At 42.2% G+C, this 22,871-nt stretch overlaps 1 long non-coding RNA gene across 1 annotated transcript; it reads left to right on the top strand.

Moving 5' to 3' along the window:
- Positions 1-1,628: 1,628 nt before the first annotated feature.
- On the top strand, positions 1,629-2,471 carry LOC306815032. Its single transcript, XR_013777302.1, has 3 exons — positions 1,629-1,669; positions 1,960-2,016; positions 2,313-2,471. It is a non-coding gene; the product is annotated as an uncharacterized lncRNA (long non-coding RNA).
- The last annotated feature ends 20,400 nt before the right edge of the window (positions 2,472-22,871 follow it).

Below are 22,871 nucleotides of genomic sequence, written 5' to 3'. Positions count from 1 at the left end.
GAACGAGCAGGCCTCTGAGAGTCAGTGAGGGGAGAGGTTTGCCCTCGCTGGCTCAGGTTTCTGTTTTCCTTTTTCTCCTGACAGTGAAATGCCCCACGCGTGCATAACCTTGTGTTCCAAGATCGCCTTCCACATGCTCGGGCTGCTCGGCAAAGACATGCCATACTGGGATTTGGCCACCATGGCGTTCCTTGTTGAGGTGAGCTCAAGGCCAGCGCAGCCTGGCTGAGCTGTGTGCCAGCTCTCTGCCCTCTCCCAGCCGCAGCTGCCTGGGACGCTGCCCGCGCCCTGTGCTGCTGCCTGGGCCCAGCCCCGCGCGGTTCTGGGCTCCTGCCGGCCGGCTCTCCTGGCAGCGCCCCTGTGCCTTTCAGATCCTCGAGCGCCTGGCCTGGAATGAATGGCACGAGCGCCTCCTGGGCATCTTGTCAATGAACCTGCAGAGCGAGTGCAGGGAGAGGCAGCGCCTGGCGCTCAGAGGCCTCGTGGTGCTGGGCAAGAACATCTCCATGGTGAGAAGGCGGCAGCGGCTGCAGCCGTGCTGCCGGCGTGGGGCTGGGGAACGCGGTGGCTTGGGCTTGCCTGGGCTTCGGGAGCTGAGGCAGCTGCTCCCAGCTGTCCTGCCTCCCCCTGCAGCCGCCCGAGTGCTTTGGCACAGGCCTTTGGCTTCTGGGCCCTGCGGCACCAGGGGGGCGTTTGACACGCTTGTGTTCCACGCAGGCCATACGCATGTGGGGCCTGCACGCAAGGCTCGTGGAGCTCCTGGGGGAAAAGGACAGGGACGTGGTTAACATGAGCATCGTTCTCCTCGGCTGTATCTTCCCATACAACGGCACCAAGATAGAAACCCCCCTCGCCCTGCAGCTGGCTGACATGCTCCTGCCACTCTTTGACAGCGTAAGGCTCGCTGCCTGCAGCCACGGCCACTGGCGGCTGCCCGCACACTTTGTGCCCTGTGCATTTTCAGGCCTGTGCCCAGGTGGGGGTGAAGCAGCCCACCACTAGAGCTTCTTCTCTTCCTTTCCTACAGGATGATAGCGAGGTGCAGTTGAGCTCCATGTTCATCTTCCGAGACATGATAGATTTTTCATCGGAGATGATACAAAGGGCCCTGAAGAAACAGGTGCGCAGGAGCCTGCTCCCGCTCTCCTTCCACTGCCACGACGAGAACCAGCGCGTGGCTAAGGTGAGGACTCGGCGGCTGCCGGCAGCCCCCTGGCCGGAGGCTCGGCTGCCTCCTGCTCTGGCACCTCACGGGCTGCAGCCTCCTCCTGGCCGTGCTGCAGGGACGTGGCTCCAGTGCCCTGGGCTGTGGTGCCACCTCCGCCTATGTGCTGCTCTCCAGGTCTCCCGGGCCACGCTGCATTCCTCAGCCACGCTCCTGCAGAGGAAGGACCTCCTAGAGGTGCTGCAGCTGGAGCAGACCTGGACTTTTGGCGTGGTAAGGACGGCCCGGAAGCGCCGGACTCTCCGGGCTCTGCGGGCAGGGCAGGCCGGTGCTGGCCGCACGGAGCGCGCGGCCAAGGGGCTGAGCCTGCACCGACCGCACCTTCCCTCTGCTCTCCGCAGCTGGCAGAGGACAGGAGCCGAGCGCCCGAGCACCTGCGGCAGGCGCTGCGGTACCTGGAGAGCCCGCAGGAGTCCCTGCGACAGGCGGCCATCAGCTTCATCGGTGAGCCACGAGCCCGGGCTCCCTCCCCTCGCCGCCCCGGGCTGGCGCGGCTCGGCCCCAGCCGCGGCTGCTGCCCTGGCAGCTTCTGCCATCAGGGCCCGGCACCGCGGAGCCCCGGCTGCCCTCGGGGCTGCTGCCGCCCTCCCGCAGCCGGGCCCTTGGGCGGCAGCGTGCGGCAGGGCCCGGGCTGAGCCCTGCTGGGGGCACGAGGCCGTGTGGCCGCAGGGCCGGCAGCGCCGCGGGCAGGGAGCTGCGCTGCTCGGGCCGTGACAGGCTCTGTGTGTTCCCAGGGATGGCCGGGCTGCACCTCAGGGGGCACAAGCGAGAGCTGCGGCGCGTCTGTCAGGGTGAGTCAGGGCAGCGGGCTGTCGGCCCCGCCTGCCGGGGGCAGCGGCAATCCCTGTCCCGGCTGCCGAGGGCTCTGCTTCCTGTGCGGACCAGGGCTGCCGTGGCCAGAGCAGCCACAGAGATTTCAGGGCCACGTGGGGCAGTAGTGTCCCCTAGCTTCGGGCTGATCCCCTTGCTCCCTGCTTCCTCGTGGTCATGGCCAGAACTGCCTGGGATGGGATGGCCCCGGCATGGGGGTCTCCTTGATTCCCACAGATGCGGGATCTGACCGTGGCTCTGTTCCTCTCTCTTGCAGCCCTTGAAGAGAAGGCGGAGGACATCAGCCCCGCCATCAGAAGCCAGGCTCTGGAAACAGCCATTCTGCTGCGGGCAGCAGAGAAACATTCGGGCTGCATCTTTGGGGAGCTGCTGCATCAGTTCCGCGGGGCGTGCAGGAAACGGGTTTCTCAGTGGTGCTGTGTCCGGCTGTGGTGCTGGAACGCTGAGGAGAACTGAGTGGAGAGGCTCTCTGCCAGCTGGGGCCACAGTTCCACAGTGAAAAGGATAGACCCAAAGAAAGCCTCTGTCAGTGTCATTTAAAAACCACGTTCAGAATTAAAAGTGTTACAATAGTTACTTACCGTTTGTTCCAGTTAAATGTTAGTCCAATCGAATGTTGTACTCCCCAGTTTTAGTTTATGAGTTGAACCCTTCCCCACGACCCCTGTATCCCCATTTCCTTATGACCCCTGTATCCCCATTTCCCCACCCCCTCCTGGCAATGTCGCTGCTGCTCCCCGCCTGCTCCTCAAGCTGCCAACCCCAGCCAAGATTAAGCAAATCGATAAGCTCCCATCATGGCCAGTTCCAAGGTGAAAGTGTGAATGACGATGAGAGCACCCGAAAGCCGTAAGCCGCCACCAAATATAGATCCACAAAAGGCACCATTAAGTCAGCAAAACAGTTAGCTACTGCAGAGAACCTCCATCCTGGCACAGTCGTCACACTGTCACCTGAAGAGCGCTGCAGCAAAGGGACACCCTAGACCACACGAGCCAAGTCGAGTTTCTGGGAACGCCCGTGAGGACGGAACCCCCGACTCTGCAGCTCCGGCTCCAGGATCACCTTGGGGCTCCTCCTCAGCGGCGTCCGGCGGGAGCAGCGGCAGCGTGCGCAGCCCCACGAGTTCCCCTCCCACGGCTTCTAATAAAGGCCTTTAAAAAGGAGAAATTGCCTCCCGGCCCTGTTTTTAACATACAAGGAAAGAGGGAAAAATGGGTCATCATGCTGAGCAAGTGGAAGATGGCCATGCAAGCAAAATTAATCCACAAACACCGGAGGTTTGTAATGGTAAATCTCTTTCCCATTCATCAATCAGTGGAATCCCTCCCACTATTTCTTTTATCTCTTGGTGCTAACCTGATCTAGCAGCAGATCTACAGCGTGTTTGTACAGACAAAGGTAACATTCCTGTCAGGCAGAAGCCCCTTGGCCTTTGGTTGTGCTGAAGCCGTAACGCTGCCGGCCGAGCGGCTGGGCAGGGGCCGGAGCTGCGCGGATCCCTGCCAGACCGGTGCCTGCAGATGGCCACAAGGCCTCTCCCGGCCGGGAAGCGCCATCCGTGTCCCCCTGCCCGAGTGCTGCCGGCTGGATGGCTGAGGGCTGGTGGGAAGCCCTGAGGCATTGTGTGCCAGGGGCCATAAGCAGCCCTCAGGCAGCCGCCTTGTTCCTGCCACCTGGCTGCTCTGGCGCTTGCCAGAGAGCCTGCCGTGCCTGGCTGGAGGCCTGGAGGCCGGGCCTCGGCAGGAGGGTGGGGACACCCCTGAGGGGCCGAGGCCGGCCTGGGGACAAGGAGGCCAAGGGGCCCTGCCAGGGCACGGTCACCGGGGGCTGCCAGGGCGCTGGGCAGAGGCAGAGCTGGCAGCCAGCCCGGGCCCCCACGGCTGCCCAGGGCACGGAGCTGAGACCGAGGCCCCCCTGACACAGAGCTCTGGGCCCGCAGAGCTTCTGCCTCCCTGGGGAGGGCGGCCACGTCTCCTCCAGCAGGGCTGCCCAGTCGCTGCCGCCCCGGCGGCTCTGGGCGCCGCACAAACAGCACCAGAGCCAGCACAGGAGCAGCAGCACCCCGAACCCAACACCTGCTCCACCGGGCATCCGCACCGGCCGCCATGCCAAAAGGGGGCAGACTGGGGGCTCCTGTTCTGCTTTGAAGGACACGTGTCTGCCCAAAAAGGCAGAAGCTTCTCTGTGAAATGCAGAATATAAACCGTCTTCCACCAGATTATTATAATTTACAAATTAGGGAGCTCTCAGGCAAAAATAGGGGAATTAGGAATAACAGTTCTTTACTAGGAAAATTAACATAGAAATAAAGGATTACAAAGAACAATCCCAAAAACACTGAGAGAGTCAGAATACAACCTGATACCCCATCAGTCAGTCAGGGTGTTGGTATCAGTCCGATCAAATGGTGGCTGCAGTCCTACTGCAGTGGCAGATGTGGTTCAGCTGAAGCAGTGCTCCTGTAGAAAGTGCAGTTTTCCTCTGAAGGTGCAGGGATGATGTGGAAAGGGCCAGCTTTCCTATGGAATCCAGTAGAAAAAAGGTAACTTGCTGTCCAAAATCTCAGTTTTTCTCTAGGTAGGAAAGGCTTGTCTCCTCCCCTTGACTGGAGCATGTCCCAGTGGGAAGATGTAATTTTATCAGTCCTACAGTAGGATTAATGGCTGAGCAGCAGATGATATCTTCCTGGAGGGAGAATGGCTTATGGAAAAGATGAAGTTGTTTGCCCCACCTGGTTTTAAAGATGGCCCATTAACAGATTCTCTGTGCCACCTCGCTTAAACAGATGGTGATAGATTACACATTTCTGGCTTCATCAACCCAACACAGTCTCATAAAATGTAGAAGAAAATTTGGATATCATACTTAGAGTAACCATAGTGCTAGGTTGATGGTGTGATTTGATGATCTTAGAGGTCTTTTCAAACCTTAATGAGTCAATGACTCTATGATTTGAATACCATCTGCTTGCCAAGAACATTGATGCAGAGGAAGCAATGAAGAGAAACATCTGTCACATTACAGAGAGAAAAAGAGCTGCACATCATTTAGTAAATCATTTGACAAGGGATTCTTCTGAATATACTCTTGATCTACCATGGCTGTTGAGAATTGGTTAGAAAGCCATGGACACAACTGTGGATATGGCTCGGCTGAGGCCTTGTTGCAGGAGAGCAGCTCCTGCTAAGTAGCAGCTAGGCCTTGCTCTTAAGCAGATTTTGCTGAGCAGCAGTGTTTGCTTTTAAGAGACTTTTGCAAAAGCAATGCAGCTAGCATAATTTGCAGAGCTAGTCGATAAGTAATACATATGCCCATTGCTCAATCAAGGCCTTAACTTCCAGGGAAGCACGTAGCAAGCGAGGTATAACCCTGGGACGGATACTATATAGCAATAAGTATAAGAATAAGGGAAGTAGGAGCAGCGGAAGAGCAACTATGCTTTTTGGCTAGAAATTCAGTAGGGGTGATTATCTCACACTTGCAATAACCAATAATAAGAGAAGGCGTACATAGTAAAACCCAATAGGATTGTACTATTATGAATAATGCTGATTTATGCTATGTTGGGCTAAAAAACTGTCTAATGCTCTCAATAAAGTTGGATTATGCTTTATCAATCACATTGATTGGCTGGCTGATCCCCTCGCTGTTCCTCCACGAGTCGCTCTGCACCCCCGCACATGGCCATCAGTTAGATCTAAACTGAGATTTGTTATAAACTTTGAATGATAATGCATAATTAGTATAAGCTGACCCAGAAAGGTGTTCCCAGCTAGGGAATGCAATCCCTGTTCTGTTCTCTGGGTGAACTCCGTGCCCTCTCCCTATCGCTCAGCCTTTCGGTCACTCCCACTCTGTTCCCCTGTTGCCTTTTCACCCTAACCCCACCTGTGAACACCCCCTGTCCCTTGGCAATTGGTCCCTAAGGATTTCCCTGCCTGCTCATCCCATGACAAAACCTGAAGCCCCCCACAAGCCCCTTGGCCTTTGTTCCCCGAACCCTGGATGATGCACGCGTGGCTGAAACAAACATCTTTGTAAAAGCCTGCAAAGGCCTTTCCTGCTCCTTTCCTCGCCTTTCCCCCCAAGCAACAAATAAGTGCAACACTAAGCAACAATAGGAGGAACTTGAGAGTTGACCCACAGCTGCATTGATGATTCCTCTGAGTACAAATGCATTTATTGTGTTGTTTCACTCAGACTCTTCTGCTGGTAATTAGGGGCAGTGCCCTTTTAAAAGGATGGAACCACTTCCCTAAGCTGTGCTGTAGGAACTGCAATAAAGGAAGGCAATGTGAAGATTTTACTCATGAAGGACTAGCTAGAACTTTTAGTTTCACAAGCACTCTAATCATGCGATTTCTTTTGCATGAGAAGGTGAGCCCATTAGAATCCTTCATTCTCACAGGTCTGTGCTACGTGGCACTCCTTGCGAGTGTATTTGAAGTTTGTATTTGAAAAATAAATCTTGTTCGTATCCTGCGTCTTTGCTTCATTTGGCTGTAGCATTTGATACCATTTCAAACAAAGATGTCAAAATAAAGAAATATATAATTACATTGTTGCAGACTTCAATAATCCTAATGTCTTTCAGAGATGAAATGTTAAACCCATCTTGATTGATACAGTGTAGAGTGAAGCAAATGGCTAAACCCAACCTTTGATCATGAATTTATTATGATATTTATCAGCCTTAAAGGACTGAAAGTTTCACCATCTGAAAAATTTGTTGCCTTTTTTGATACATAATATTCCTGCTGAATATCCTGTCCCTAACATCAGTAGGTATTTTTCTACATCTACTCTATGTTCCCCTGTTGCATCATGTTGCCTGCACTTCTGGTCAATTAATTGAAGGGAAGGGGTTTCAGAGCACATGCAGATCCACCATCCAAACAAGCAGGTTATTGCATGGTCAAAGAGCAGCTGGTAAACTCACTGCATGAAGGAGCAAGAAAAAGCAGGATTGTTAATGCAGGAAAAGATTATTGAATCCAACCATCAAGCTAGCAGCGTGTTCCCCACTAAATCATATCAAGTGCCACATCCACACATTTTTTAAACACTTCCAGGGATGGTTAGTCTGCTACTTCCCTGGGCAACCTGCTCCAATAGCTGCTGGACAATTCCATTTTTAATGATTAGTGTGTTTATTGTCGTGCTTATGAACCAGAGGGATCAAGAATATAGTTTTGCAATGTTCTTCCATAAAGCATACAAAAAAATCAAATACAGACTTTGTCTTGAAAAAAAAGTCACAGTTCTGGAAAAGAAGGAGCAAAGTGAATGCAGTACAGTCTGCAACTACAGCAGATTTGCAGCACAAACAGAACAAAAGAGTCACGAGTCAACAGTGTGATTTATTTCCCAAGACATGGTGAATTGGTCAAGGAACCTCAACATAATCCTCTACCCATACTTCCTTAATTTCTTACGATATGTGTTATTTTGGAGGTTGGGTTTAAAGAATTTTTCCCATTATCATGCTAAGGGAGCCTGCCAGATTCCACCCAGGCAGTTTTCAGGACTCTGGACAAAGGGGTAGACAAAGGCTTCCCAAGGGAGCTGCTCTCTCAGCGGCGAGGACTGAGGCCAAGGATTGCAATCTCCAGCCCACGCGGTGCGAGCCGGGGAAGCCTCGGGAAATGGAGCTCTCTGTTTTGGGACTGGAATATGAACAGAGACATTTGATAGAGAAGATGATGAAGAGGATTTTGTTTTTCAGCAGCCTGCCTTTAAAAGTAGCAGCCCATGCGTGCATCGTAACCCATAACACGGCTCTGCAAGGACTGTGGGAATGAGAGGAAAATTCATAGTTCTGTAGGTGCCCGGCAAATGCAGACTGTGAAGGTGAAGACACCCCCTAAGTCTGCAGCAGAAAAAGGAACTTTTCTCTCTTAAGTGAACTGAAATGATTATTTAAGGGGGTAACTGACTGATGTGTTCTATGTATGTGGTTGGTAAAAAAATGTGGAATGAAGGGAGGAGGGAATAATCTAGGAATCTTATTCTGAATAATTTTTTCTTGTGTTATTAATAAATTTCTTCTTGTACTTTCTTTTTAAGTTTTAAGCCTGCATTGTCTTTACTCCTAAAGCCTATCTCTTAATAAAATTAAATATTTAAATTTGGACAAGCCCAAGTCATGTCGTGACAATCGTGCAGGTACATATTAGAAGCAGGAGATAAGAAAGTAACAGTTGTTGCCCTTCAGCCAAAAAATGCACAATTACCTTTAGGCTGTTGTCACATTTTGATTTATACATTTTATGTTAATGTAACTTGTTCTGGACTGCCGTGGCAATTAAAATTACAGTTACTGCCCTTAGACAGCGTTCTTATGCCTTTTGTTGTGGAGTTCATGCGCTGCTCAGTGTCCAGTGTTGAAGCACTGAACTCCCACACTGCTCCAAGGCGTTGCTGGCGACCGAGAGAGCTGTGACTGACTGCACAGGCTTGAAAACCTTTACTTCTTGTTGAATACACTTTAAAGGCATCTTATAATGGGAGACAAAAGCATCCAATTATTTATGAGACAACTGCCCCATTTATCTCTGTATGTGTGAATATTACAATTTTCATTACTTTTAATTGCTATTATATGCTCAATAACTTTGAAAATGGGACTTTTGGAGACAAAGAGCAGACTGATAGTTCTGCTATCCTCTCCTTTATCTCCTTTGGTTCATGTTCCCTCTGTTCTCTTGTTGGCTGCTTTGTTTATGAACTTTCTTCTGTGCCTTTAAAGCTGTGTAACCTAGATGTCAAGGGAAAATGCCCTGTAAGTGGGATTTAAATTTTAAGTTCTTAAGTTTTCCTCTGAGGTGTTATATGATAAATAATGTAAATTGTAATTCAAGGCTTTGTAATGCACATTTATCAAAACAAACAAACCCAAAGTCCTCAATAGATATTTCCACAATTTTAAAATATACTGTTCTTAAACTGTGAGCAGTATGGACATGCAATCAGATACCTGTAATATCTTGTCCTGCTTGTTTGACAGCAGACTCAGAATCCTACTTCATTTACCTTTTTTCAGTATCAGGTGACCTGCTGTGGTACCAGAAACAGCTTGGTTTTGTAAAATTGGTAACAATGATGACATAACTTTTTTTCCCTTGGGGTATGCAACACAATTAAATGTTCTCTCTTCTTAAAATTTCTAAGCAGTACAGAAACAGAAAAAAAGAAGTAGTGTATGTCATACTAATTACAAACCTTAATTCTAGCTTGGACATGCTCTTGGAGTCTTTCTTGTTCATCAGCCAGTGAGTCAGTGAAGCATGTTATTTCTTCTGTTGTATTCTTGACACATGCTCCCGAATAATGTGAAAAGTTGTCTTCCTCTTTTTTAAGTAAATAGGGAAACACTATAAGGAGTAAGTGAGCAGATTATAGGATGTATAGTAGGGTTTTATGTTTGTTTGTGGGAACAACAACATAGAATCATAAACAGACCTCATTTTTTGACTCACTGTTTCATAGCCAGACTTTGGTATTATGCAGTCTGGGAAACGAAAATCATGGAATTACCCACCAATATGCACAATGATAGGAGACACAAGAAGTATAGGAGATGAAAAACATAGAAACAAACAAACAAAAAAAAACCCCAAAAAACCAAAAAAACCCACCAGGCTATCCAAAGAACTAAACTCCAGTTTATCCCTGTCAGGAAAGAGAGTTGAGAGATGAGTGTCAACAGTCCCAACCCATCACAACCCCATTTTATTCAAGAAAACATATGCTGAACTTTCTTCTGAATTTGAAGTAAAGTGAATGATTGTGGGTAAGGGAGATATTAATGATGAAGCACATTTATTAGTCCAGAAAACTGGGAAAGAGCTTGAATAGTTTATCTTCTTCTTCTTGTCTTTATTTGGTGAACTCTAAAACAAACAAAAGAACCCCATGAAAATACTACATTATATTTATGATTTCAAACATACAAGAGAAGAAAAGGGCACTTGAATTCTTGAAACAATTATATTTTTTTCTGCCACATCATGATCCACATAAATAAATATTCCTAAGGTCTGGAAAGCAGGGAAATTAAAGTGGTGAGAATGATTATTAAAAAGGGACAAGGAGCATAGGTGTTGAATGAAGAAGAAAATCTGATGCCAATTAATATTGGCATTGGTATAATTCTATTTTCTTCCCTTGCCTAATATGAAGGGTTTAAAATATTTTTCTTTGGAGCACAAAACTGGTCAGGAGGTGTAAAAGACATCCAAATCATAAGATGTGCCTGAATTCAACACAGAGAATGTCTACAGGACTAGAAAATATTTTTAAGACTATAATGTGCACATACTCAATGAGAATCCTCATCCTGGCAAGACATGAGCTCTATGAAATTTTTCTTTCTTCGTGTATTTGTTTAAGAGAATGATGAAAGCACTGATTTTGTCTATCCATACAATGGTCAGTGTGATAGAAGAATGCCATTTATATCTCCTAAGATGCAAGTCAAAGGTAGACCATAGGAACTAGCAAAAATAATTTTAATTCTTATTTTTCTGACCAGGCAATTATGAAAAATAGATATGCTGCCTCAATTTCTGCATGTAATGCATACGAACCTCTCTCAAAAAAATTGTACAGATATTTTTTGACTCATCAGCAGGGTAGTAGAGTGTTGAATCATCCTTTTATTGAGTCCAGTGTACATAGACTGCAAGCTGCTATCTCACTTACTTATTTATAACAGCCTAGGAAATAAAATGCAACTTTTAAGTTGGATCCTTTTCTGGCTTTTAGGGCTATTACATTAAGGAAATACTCAAAGCATCAGCTAAGTATAAAAGCATAAATCAAGCTGACATCAATAAGACATGAAAACATAAATCAAACTGACATGACTTAAATTACAGTACATATATATGAAGCCTTAGATTGATTGCAATTCTGAAATGTTTCTTTTTCTAAATAAAAGGAATTAAGGAGACATGACAATATATAAAATTTCAGTAGGCAGGAGACTGAACACACAGAATATATGTCTATATATTTTTTCTCTTAACATTAATCTTTTTTTTTCCTGTTGGCTCATGGCAGCTCCAAATCTTTGAACCACAGAATGATTAGAATTGGAAGGGATCTTTAGATGTCTAGTTCAACCCCCTTGCAACGAGCAGGGACATCTTCAATCTGACCAGGATGCTCAGAGCCCTGTCCAACCTGGCCTTGAGCATTTCCAGGGATGGGGCATCCACCACATCTCTGGCAACCTGTGCCAGTATTTTACCATCCTTATTGTAAAAAAAACACCTTATACATATATCAGCATCTACCCCTTTTAGTTCAAAGCTATTGCGCCTTGTCCTATCACAACAGGTCCTAAAGACTTTCTACCCATCCTTCTTTTGAGCCCTTTATAAGTCCAAGAGGCCACAATAAGGTCTCCCTGGAACTGTCTCATCTCCTCATGAGAAGACTAACAAATCCCAGATTTCTGACCCTTTCCACATGGGTGTCTCAGCCCTCTGATTATTTTTGTGGGCCTCCTCTGGGCCTGCTGCAACAGATCCGTGCCCTCCCTGTGCTGAGGTCTCTGGAGACAAATACTCCACTTACATCACCCTAAATAATAATGTCCAAATATAAAAGGCAGCAAGAGGCACACAGATTTGATAAATTTTAAAAAGAAACCTGTCACTCACAGTTTATATCATAAGAATCCTTTTTAATTCCCTAGAGTTAGATTTAGTTGTACTTTACCTCTCAATTAAACAGCAAAAAGTCTGTCAATCTCACTAAAGTTATACTTACTTGTAACAGTGATACTAGCTCAAGAAAAAAATTCTCAGCAAATCCCCTCTAAAATAAAACCTCCACTCAGTAAAAGCTCCTTGTGACAATTGTGTTTTTCAGTGGCATAATTTTTATTCGATGATTCAACCTAAACAAAGCATTGTAAGGAAACATTGATATATCTAAAATTGCAGAGATACATGAAGTCTTACTAATGCCTTATCAGTGGAGTTTTAAATGGTTTTCTCTTGTAATGTATCACTATAATGTTGGAAGATCTGGTACTTAAAATTATTTTAGACAGTCCAGTGGGTAAGTCCAAAGGTAAGAGTGTTCAGAATGCTTGGGTTTCAGTGTAATCTCTGTTTCTCTTTAGAGGTAATTAATTTCTGCTCATTTCACAGTGTTGGTGCCCTGCTTAGTTATATTAGAAAATCTGGTGTGAACATTGTCTCTTAGTAGGCCTAATTTCCTTTGAAGTTGTTAAATTATATAGCAAAATCAGCTTTTTGGCCAGCATATCAATGGGCCTATTTAAATGGATAGTGTGTGAGTACTAGTTAAAATGAGATTTTAGGTGAATCATGCGTGCAGTGGGACTATGGCCTCATTAATTTTGTATGTTTGCATAAATGACATAATCATGCAGGTGTTCTTTTGCTGCAGCCTGTCTCTAGTAAAATTTTCTAAATTCCACTAAGGGTTCATTCACTTAATTAAGCAATGTTTTTGTTCTCAAACATGTTTGAAAATGGCATGGAAGAGTGCTTTTGTCAGAATTTGCTTTGTGAACAAGACTAAGTATCTTGAAACAAGTTTATTTACAACAGGGGTGATTTTACTAGATTTATGTATTCTCTTATTCTTCATTAAATCACCATCTATTCCCCATGCTTTGGTTTAAGCAGCCTTCTAAGCTCCAATATCTAAGCAAGCAGATATTGCTAAGAACTGAGGGAAACTGGCAAGATACATGTAAAACAGTATCTCAGGTTGGATTTTTATGTCAAGGACCTCTCACACTAAATATTACCTTCCATTTTGAAACTCAGAATTGGGAAGAGAGTTTGTGCAGAAAGGAAGCAATATGACCTAGATAAAGGTGGACTGCAAGTGTATGTTGTATTATTTCTGTAATGTAGAAATTATAGTACAGAGGAATAACAAAAACAATCAAAAAGAACATCTTTCACGTACAAAACGTGAATTATTTTGTGCAGTAGATAATTCATGTACATAATAAATGCGAGGCTTATCTTAATGCTGTGCCATCTGGAATCCAGCCATTTCTATGAGAATGTTTATTTCTGCATGCCTTCAGTTTTACTTCACTTTGCACTCTCCTTCCTGAAAGAAATTAATCAAAATTACACTCTCTATACCTCAGAATGCTGAAAATCTGTCCTGTCTTGCAATATTTGATTGCTGTCCAGATCCAGCATGTAACCTAGGTTAAAGTGTCCTGGGCTTTGGTAGAATGTTTTCAGGGATAAGGGCGCAGGGTTGCTGAGAAAAAAGCAGCAGGTACAATATTAAAAGATGCAACTTACTCTGACTTCAGGTTGATACTTATATGAAGTATCAGCCTGCATATTTGCTTAGAGGTTTCTATAAGCTTTGAGTTTTCTGGCACAGAAATTCAGTTTAGCTGTTAGGAGTCATTACAGTCTGTTTTTATTTCCTTGAAGAAACGGGTACTCACATAAAAGCCTCAATGGTATGTGTTTGAAGTGGGAAAGGGGAGAATGTATCTTTAGTGGTGAAACTATCTTTACACTAAGTTCAACTCTGTCAAATTCAGTCTACCACACTGCAGTTTTTCTGCACATTAATATGAGACTGGATGTACAATAAATATAAATCAAATTTAAATGAATAACCTTGTGTGAGGAGAGGTTGAAATGTCTGAATACTGATTGAGAGGCTCTGCTGGAAGACTTCTGGTCCTTCTGAAAGAATATTAGTGTTAATTCATGTTACTGATATACTGATGATGCTCATTTGCTGATGTAAATTTTCTTCAGAATTTATAATCAAGGAGAGTCATGCATTGCTTGCCCTTCTTGCTTATTTTTTTATCAATTCTTTCTAAAACTTACTCGTTCCCTCTTTGAGAAGAATGTTATTCATGTGGTAAGAATATTGCTGGATCTCACCTCATAATAATGTGGAATTACCTTTATTACTTTTATTGGCCAGATAATAGTTAGGCAAAAATTATTGTTTTCCAGAATTTTTCAAACCATGATCACTTTTAATATATGATGCCTCGGTATTTTATATATAGCTTTTATTCTCTTGTCTGGTAATACAAATATAGAAGAGGAACAAAATAAATTTTAAATGTGTTTTCAATTGAAGTCAAGGTCATAATTCACACTATAAATCATCTGGACTTGTTAATCTGTGTTCTGCTTTTTTTTTAAGATGTGTCATGTTCCTGACAAATGAACCAGTTTATTTACTATGAATTTAATTGGTCTGCAAATGAGCAAAGATACAGCTTCAAAACTCACCTTATAAGGATTATAAATGTCTTTGCAATTTTTTTCTTAAATTACAGAACATTGCATTTTTACTTCATACACTTATTTTTTTAGTTCACACACTCTTATCCCTTTCCCTTTGGGCAAGATGCCAAACAGCAAAATGCCAATTCTTGTTTAATCCTTAATGTATTGCCTTTCATGTTGATAATTAGCTTGATTGATCTCTACCCTCTTCCATATCTTCTTAGTAAGTGCTTCCTGATTAGTCTGGTAGTTATGTTCCATCAATTCATAAAAATCAAGTGCTGGGTCAAAAGAGCCCCTTTTCCATTTTGCACCATTTCTTAGTTTCTCCAAGTTTCTCCACAAATAGCATTATTATTTTCAGTCTCTGGTGGCACAGATGGTGGCTTTAGACAGTGCACTCAACTGTTTATCGCTTCCAGTTGTGGCCAAATCACCTCATGTGTGTTGTTTCATCAATAATATGCACTTTGAATTGTAATCCTTGCTCTTAAATTCAGTAAAGTGTCCATAGAATTTCTCCAGAGCACTGTTATCAAGTTTGTCTGTTTCTGAGTGAAGAAGGGGCCTCAGCTGATTCCACAACATGCTCCATCTGCTCTCCTGGAGAAAGCAAATGGCTTCAAACCTGAAGCTCAGCTGTGGTCCAGCTGTCAGCTTCTCCTGCTTGCAGTGTCAGTGCACAGGAGGGTCCTGGCAGATCCATCAGTATTTGCTGTGATCTCCCTTGCTAACCCATGAATGCCAAAATCAATGTGCACTGTGGCCATATTTAGCAAGCCATTAGAAGGTCAAGCACAAAACTAGCAGCAGTTTGATTTCCAGTGTTCCAGTGCCTCAGCCATCTGAGTAATTAAGCTTTCTGTTGCCATCGCTAATTTAGCACTGCCAAAATTCACTTAGATAGCCTTGGCACCAAAGTGTTTTCCTCACAGAAGTGGCTAAATAGATGAGTACAATCCTAGAAGAGTATGATTGTACATACTCTGTACCCATACTCACCCATACACCTGGAACACATAGCTGGGATAAACTCAATCTTTGAAAATTTCTGAAGTTTTGTTATGGCTTGATGACTTCTTCTGTCCTAGACAAATACTTAAGGGAAGATTGAAGTTCTATTCATGACTATAGCTGATATTGACTCTTGACTTGCTGCATATGTCAAGCTTCCTTCTGTCAATGTTAGAAATAATTTTTATTAAAAATATTATTCCACCATTGTGCGATTAATTACAATTATTTCAGTAGCACAAGGTTCAGCTCTGAATTGCTAAATGAATTATTTTGCTAACTCTTCACTTAATTGCATCTATTTATGTTGCAATCAAGTGATAATTTGTCAGCATTAATAACTTTCCATTAACTTACATCTTCAAGCTATATTCTTTGTGAAAGTGCTAATTATTTGATCTTTATTTTATTTTTTTTAAATTTTATTCTTCCAGTATAAGGACTGGAAACTGAACAAATAAATGAAGAGGTGGTAAATTGAAAATTACCTAAAGGTAATTCTTGCAGAAAACTTCACCAAGCTGTGAAATCCCTATACTTACCTTCTGTTATTTGCACAGCAGCCAAAAGTCCAGCAACCTGTTTGACTAACACTTGGCTCTCCTCTGAACACCTCTCCTTCTTCCCTTCTGGTTTCCAGTCCCCTAAAGAGCAGGTCCTGGAAAGCAGCACGTGATCTTTACTTGGCTTTTTGTGGTAGTTCATTGTGAGGGCACTCAGTGAGGAGATGGACTTTCCTGGCTGAGCTCATGGTGAGGATAAAGGCACACATGGGACCCTAGGCAGGAAAGTGTATTCCTATGCTGAATGCATATGTCATCTTAGGGACAGACATAGCACCCCAATCAACCTCTTCCTAATTTTCCCCTAAACTGCTACAGGTGCTTAGCTATGTTCAGTATAACTTTTCATTTCTGTGTGCTTTAGGCATCTGTGTTCAGTCACTGTTAGATCCACTTGTCTCAGAGAAAATGAACTCATGAGTTTTCATTCATACAAGCCCCTTCCACAGAATGTTTCTGGCCAATCTCTGTGAAAGAATATGAGGTTCTGTGTCCCTTATATGTAAAAATATTGATCAAGTGCTCTACTTTTCTATCTGCTGTGTTTGAAAACATGTTACTCAGAGGATGAAACCAGCTAAAATGCTTTCTGTACAACATTTTCTTTTTGCTGAGATGAAATGAAGTATTTAAAAATAATTTTTTTTAGACTCCAAGCTCTGTACAGATGAATATGATTCATAAACAATGCCTGGCTTCACTTCAGAGGAGCTTGGGCACCCAAGAATAGTCTGAGCTCAGACTACACAATTTACCATGGTAAATGCAAGGCAGCAGGTCATCATTGATCATCACCAGTGGGGCCTTGAGAGGGTAAGATCAGTGCAGGAGCTCTGGAGCTTGTGTCCTGTAAAACCCAGAGACCTCTAATAAATGTATAATGCTGTGCAGATTTTTTTGGTGCTACCAAAATTATAGTACTAATACGTCTCAGACTGTAGGAGGAAATATTTTTCCTATAGTACTGCTGCTTAGCTGCTATTTTTTAAGGCCCTTATGCATCTTTTTCCCTCTTCTCAAATATACACACAAGATTTCTAAACCTTTCAATTCGGAAAAAGGTCTTTCCTTCTCTTCATGAAAGTATTCAACAATGATAAAAGTGTTCATAATACAAACTAAGCAATTTTGCTTATGACTTTATATCAGGAATGGAAGCTCTGTATATCAACAACATTAACTGCTGACTCATTTAATATAGAAGTCAATTAAACCATAGATTGGAAATGACTGCCTTGTGGAAGTGGTTTTAACAGTCATCCAAATAAAACAGCATTGCCCTGAGAGTTGTTAATAAAAACCATAATGTTTTATGTGTAGTTTTGTGCAGTTATGCTCATCTTTCTGAGTAATGGACTCTTAAGCTAGACTTCTGCCCCTTAATATTTTGTTATTTTCCAGTTTCTGGACTTTTACCACTCAGTTTGGAAGTTCTGTATTATTTACGGGGAATAGGCAGTTGAATTCCTTCGTTGGAGAAACAGGCAGTTGAATTTGAGAGTCTCATTTATTACAGCTCTGTTTGTTGCATTGCTAAGCTGAATCTTGAAAACAAAATTATGCAGTACAAAGCTAAAGGTTTTTAAGTGGTTTGGATTAAAATTATATTCATATAATTAATTAAATTGAACTGATAGAATTTTCAATTCTTGATGAAGTAAGGAAGGGGTTCTACCTTGGATTTCAGGAGTGTAGACTCTGTCCTGTTCAGGACACTGGTTCAAACAGTCCCCTCAGCTGAACAGGGAGCTTCCACACAAACTCAGGGGAAAAAAAAGTGATTTTGACCTTGTCGTGCTTCTGGCCAGGATAAGGTTAACTTTTGGAGCAGCTGGGAAGGGCAAGGCCAGGACCCTGGGGCTACTCTGTACCCCCTCAGCCATGTGCAGGGGTTATGCCTTTCTTCTGGTTTCCCAGTATGTGCGGTTGGGTGGCACCAGTTTCTGCATGACGAGCACACTCTTGTGAATTGTTTGCCTGTCTCATATGTTTTAGTTTTAGTATTGTTGTCACTGTTCTTATTTCATTGCTGTTTCCAGTAAACTGTTATTTCACTGTGATCTTTACCTTTTTGTGCCTCCAATTCTTGTCTCCATCCCACCACAAGGATAGGGGAAGAGTCAGCCAGTGGCCAGAGGTCTGGGATGTTTTCAGTGGGATCACTAAACTGGAGAGTACCATTCCTAAACCATGACAGAACTTTGGAAGAAGGACAGGCAACTCAAGAATAGTACAAAGATGTTGCTAGATCATGGAAAGAGAATGCAACCTGTCCACTGATATGAAAGATAATAAAAAATGCTTTTATAAATGGACCGACAACAAAAGGAGGACTGAGGAAAATCTCTTTCCTTTGTTGGATGAAGAAGAGAACATTGTCACCAAGGAAGAGGGAAAGGCTGAAGTACTTAATGCTTTCTTTGTCTCAATCTGCAGCACTAGGAATGGTTATCATGAGGGCAGCCAGTCCCCTTAGTTGGCAGACAGGGACTGGGAGCAGACTAGACCCTGTAATCCAGGAGGAGGTAGGTTTACCTGTTTACACACCCAAAAGTTTCTGGGAGTGAATGGGATTCATCCAAAGGGAGATAGCAGCAGGGCTTGCCTAAGCCACCCTTCATAATTTGTCATCAGTCCTGGGTCACTGGGGAGGTCTCAAGAGACTGGAGGTTGGCCAGTGTGACACCCACCCACAGAATGAGCAGAAGAGGATCCAGGGAACTAGAGACCTGACCTCAGGGCCCAGGAAGATCATGGAAGAATCATCTTGAGTTTGATCATACAGCACATATGGGACAACAAGGGGATCAGGCTTGTTATTTTTCCTGATATCCTGTAAGCAATTTGAAAAAACCCAAAAAAGTCTCATTTTGCATCGTGGAAATGTGTGAACTATTCAATTTTCCTCTTTTGAGATAAAAAGGCTGTGTGAAGAAGCTGAGTGTAATTTTACATGGCCAAGCTCTTTAGTAGGAAACTGCACATATGTATATTTAGAGTAAAGATCTGATTGCTTTATGTCGGGTTTTTTTCGCCTAAACATACTATGTTCATCATGATCTTAAAACATTTTTGCAAGAGAGATCGAATAAAATTTTTGAGCTGTTGCCAGGAATTTGAATTCTTCACCAAATATATTATATTGTGCTATTATTTTCACTTGAACCTAATACTGCTTGTGTCTGTAGTATATGTGTGGTTTTGCTGTGACAGCAAGCAGAAGCAGCTCTCAGAAAAAACTGAAGTGCTTGCTCCACTCTCTGCCTTCTCCCTCTCTTTTGTACCTCTTTTCTTTCTCCCCTTCTATGTTATAAGTAGCCAAAATTCACTAGAAGCAGAGGAAGGCTGGAAGAAACCATGAAAAGTGGATTAAAGCTGTGATGTTGAGGAAAGGGGTGCTGGAAGCATCTGGTCCTGAAGTTCCCTCCCTTCAGCAGGATGGAATCTCTAAGGATTCTACAGTGGTCTCTGGGTTTTTGGGGTTTTATTCCTCCTCTCTGCATATATCTTGTTCCCTGGGCCAAAAGACTAATCATTAGGTATTTGAACAGTGTGGACAGCCTGGAAAATAAAGACAAAGGAACTAAATTATAAATAGCACTTCTACACTGGCATTAGCAAGTAATTTTCTAACTATTATGCACAGTAGGACTGCATGGAAAGTTTTAATAAAGCACCTTTATTTCTGGAAGAATATGGGTGACTTTTGAAGGGACTGGAACTTCTTTGGACTTCAGATAATTCACAGAACCTGACTTTTAGTGGGTAAACACTTTATTTTAAATCTAATTAAGCAGAATATAGTCTTGACTGTCTTAATGGTTAAACTGACTCGCAAAAAATGTCTCAGATTTTCTGCGGGACACTTGGTGACATTTTGGGCAACCTGAAGATGTTCCTAGTAAGATGGAGACAGTATCACCATTCTCTTCCCCTGAAAGCCTTAATATGAAATAGTCCTCTCTTTTAACTTGGATATGTGACTTCACTGAGTGGACAGAAATAAGGGAGGAAGAGAATTTACCATCATGGCAGCAAATTTAAAATTGTGTATGTGAATGAATTTCTGAGAATTAATAACATGAAATACCTTAAATTTTTTTGTTATCCTTACTGTTATGAAGAGACAATTAACCATTGAAGGTGAGATTGTCTAGTTTCCTCAATAAGAAGTACTATATATTGTAGCTTAGATTTGGCATTCCCCTGAAAATTTTTGCCCACAGCAATTGTACTGAATATAAGATAATGTGCCTTTTACTTTTCTTTTCAAGCCTTATATTTACTGAATCTCTGGAAAAGCCTGTGTGGTGTTCTCCTGCCCTTTCAAACAGGTATATGACAGTTCTATGTTAAGTTAATTAAGAAAATATTTGGAATTATTCTCAGGCACACAAATCAATTTGCATCAACTGCTACAATTTCCAGCTGATCCTAGGCAAAGATGCCCAAATCTGGCCCAAATGTGATAAAGAATTAAGTAATGTTCCTTTAAATGGAAAGAAAATTTTATGAAGGCAAATTTTTGCCACTTAGAAGATCAACAAATTATGTCAAAATAGCAATCTAATTTATGGTTTAATTAACAAGTAGGTAAAATGTGCTAATGAATTAAAATAACAGCTTTTTGTATTGACATGTATTGACATATACAGAACAGTCAGTAACTTGTTTCTCTATTTCCCGTGAGAATCACATTAAAAAAATACAGATTTTGATTATCAACTTGCTGAGTGCTAAAATGCACTTTAAAAAGTTAAATTTATAAAATTCATATACATGTTGTATAGATTTTGTGTCAGTTAAGAACATTATCTGTGTAATAGAATACCATTGGACATAATATGATCAGCAGGAAACTTTTCTGGTATTAAAAACTCATTAGAGTGAAACAGTGGCTTCTTTTATTGGTCTGTTAGGTCAGATACATATTGAGAATGAGCATGGTCCGGAAATTTAAAAGGTATCAGGAATGGTTGGATTTGAATATTATTGGGAATCTGGAAAACATTCATAGCCTTATCTTTAGATTATTGTAATTTGTGTTTTAAGTTTTCAAATAATTCAAAGGAAATAATGATTTTGTTTGGGAGAATGTACTGATATTTTCTGTAAAATCCAGATCAACACATATCACAGCATTATACCGTGGACTTTATTTTTTCATGTTTTCTTGTCCTTTTGAATTCAGGTACATATGAAAGAGAAAAAAAATAATTTTCACCTATATCAGTTTAGTATCTAGTCATAAAAATGGATGTGAAAGAAAAAGAAGTGGGAATGAGGGACAGAAGCAGGAGATGCCATGTGCTGGTTTGAAAAGCTCAGGATCCTATGGCCTGAGCTGCAAGACTGCAGTTCAAAACAAAATTTATTTTGGCACAACTACTGTGAAGAACTTTTTGAAGACTGTAGCAAAAATTCATATGGAAAATTGATATTGGGAAGCCATCTCATAAATTGTAAACTATCTTTCATTGTATTAAAAGAATTATAATCACATAATGAGAGAAGAACAGCATCATGTGATGAATATGCAGTTTTTTTCTTGTCTAATGGCTATTCATGTACTAGTGACCAGCATTAAATAAAAAACTAAAGAGCTCACCAAGCAGGTTTTTTAACATTTTTGTAAACTAAAAATTATCTTTCAAAATGTTTTGTGCTGTGTCTGCATGTCAGTTTATTTTTACTTTTAGAATAGGCTGGAAAAATAGATCTGCAAATTGCTGAATGTTGTGCCTGAATGCCTGTCCATCCATTGTGCCTTTTCAACAGGATACTCTTACTTCCTTCGAGCTTTACCAGCTACATTTATTTGCTCAGGGCTTTCTATGTAGCCTTTTCAGCAGTATCTTCTGTCAATGATAAATTATTGCATAGCTCCAAATTTTAACACAGACATAACAAATTCCTTCAGGATCAACTATATAAAGAGTCCTTCTCTTCGCTATTGGTTTGTGATTATTTTCAATGTTTACTTTGAATTGAAAATGATACAAAAGCTGTCTTTGTTGTGTTTCTAATGCAAGCTATTGAAAAACAGAGAAGTGTTTTCAAGCAAGTATCTGTTGGGAGAAAAAAACCCCATTGATATTAACTTGAAGAATAATTTAGGGATCAGCTTGGAGAAAAGAATCTGATAGGATCTGGAGGAAAGATCTGATTCATGAGAAAATTTTTCTTGTGAAAAGGCATCTTAGTAAGTGGGAAAGATTTCAGCAAGGGCCATGAGGTTTGGTGTAAGATTATTATGAATGCCTTAGAGGAACAATATGACACCTCTGTCAGCTACACATGTGGACTGTGGTAGGAGCTGGGATTTACAAAGGAGTGCATGAAGAGAGATGAAATCTCAAGAAGAGATTAAATAAGATTATACAAATTACTGATAAGCAGCTAGTCATGGGATGAATTCTCTCTGAAACCATATCTTCACAGATTATTGGAGCTTTTTTAAAAGCAGCTCTGAATTAAACACAAATAAAATAGCTTTCTTGAGACTTTGTATTTTTGCTGTGAGATAGAGTTAAGTCATGATCTGCCTTATACTGAAATAACAAATTAAAAATAAATTTTTAAAAAAATCAAGTTTAGAAAGTTGATTATTTGTCAGATGCCTTGTAGAAATGGCCTTGGGTTTTCTAAGTAAAAGTTATAGTCCAACTAGCTATCTTCTAAAAGTTGTGGCTTGACCCATATCTATTAATTTATGTTTTGTCATATACTGCAAATAAAATTCACCATTTAAATCAGAAGGTTCACATGAGTTCTTCCAGGGATGGAAATATACAAATTAGCAAAATAGAATAAAACAGAATCTCAGGGGGATGCTGGTTTGCACAACACATATTAAAACATTTTAATGACAAAAATGGCAACTTTCCATTAAGAAATAATTTAGATAATCTTTCTTTTTCAGTGTAAGATGGTAATGATTTGTTTCAAAAATATCTGGTTTTG

Source organism: Erithacus rubecula (assembly GCF_903797595.1).
Source record: "Erithacus rubecula genome assembly, contig: SUPER_Z_unloc_5, whole genome shotgun sequence".
In the NCBI taxonomy this organism is placed as follows: domain Eukaryota; kingdom Metazoa; phylum Chordata; class Aves; order Passeriformes; family Muscicapidae; genus Erithacus; species Erithacus rubecula.
The sequence above is the reverse complement of the archived record's forward strand: the minus strand, read 5'-3'. Positions and strand labels throughout refer to the sequence as shown.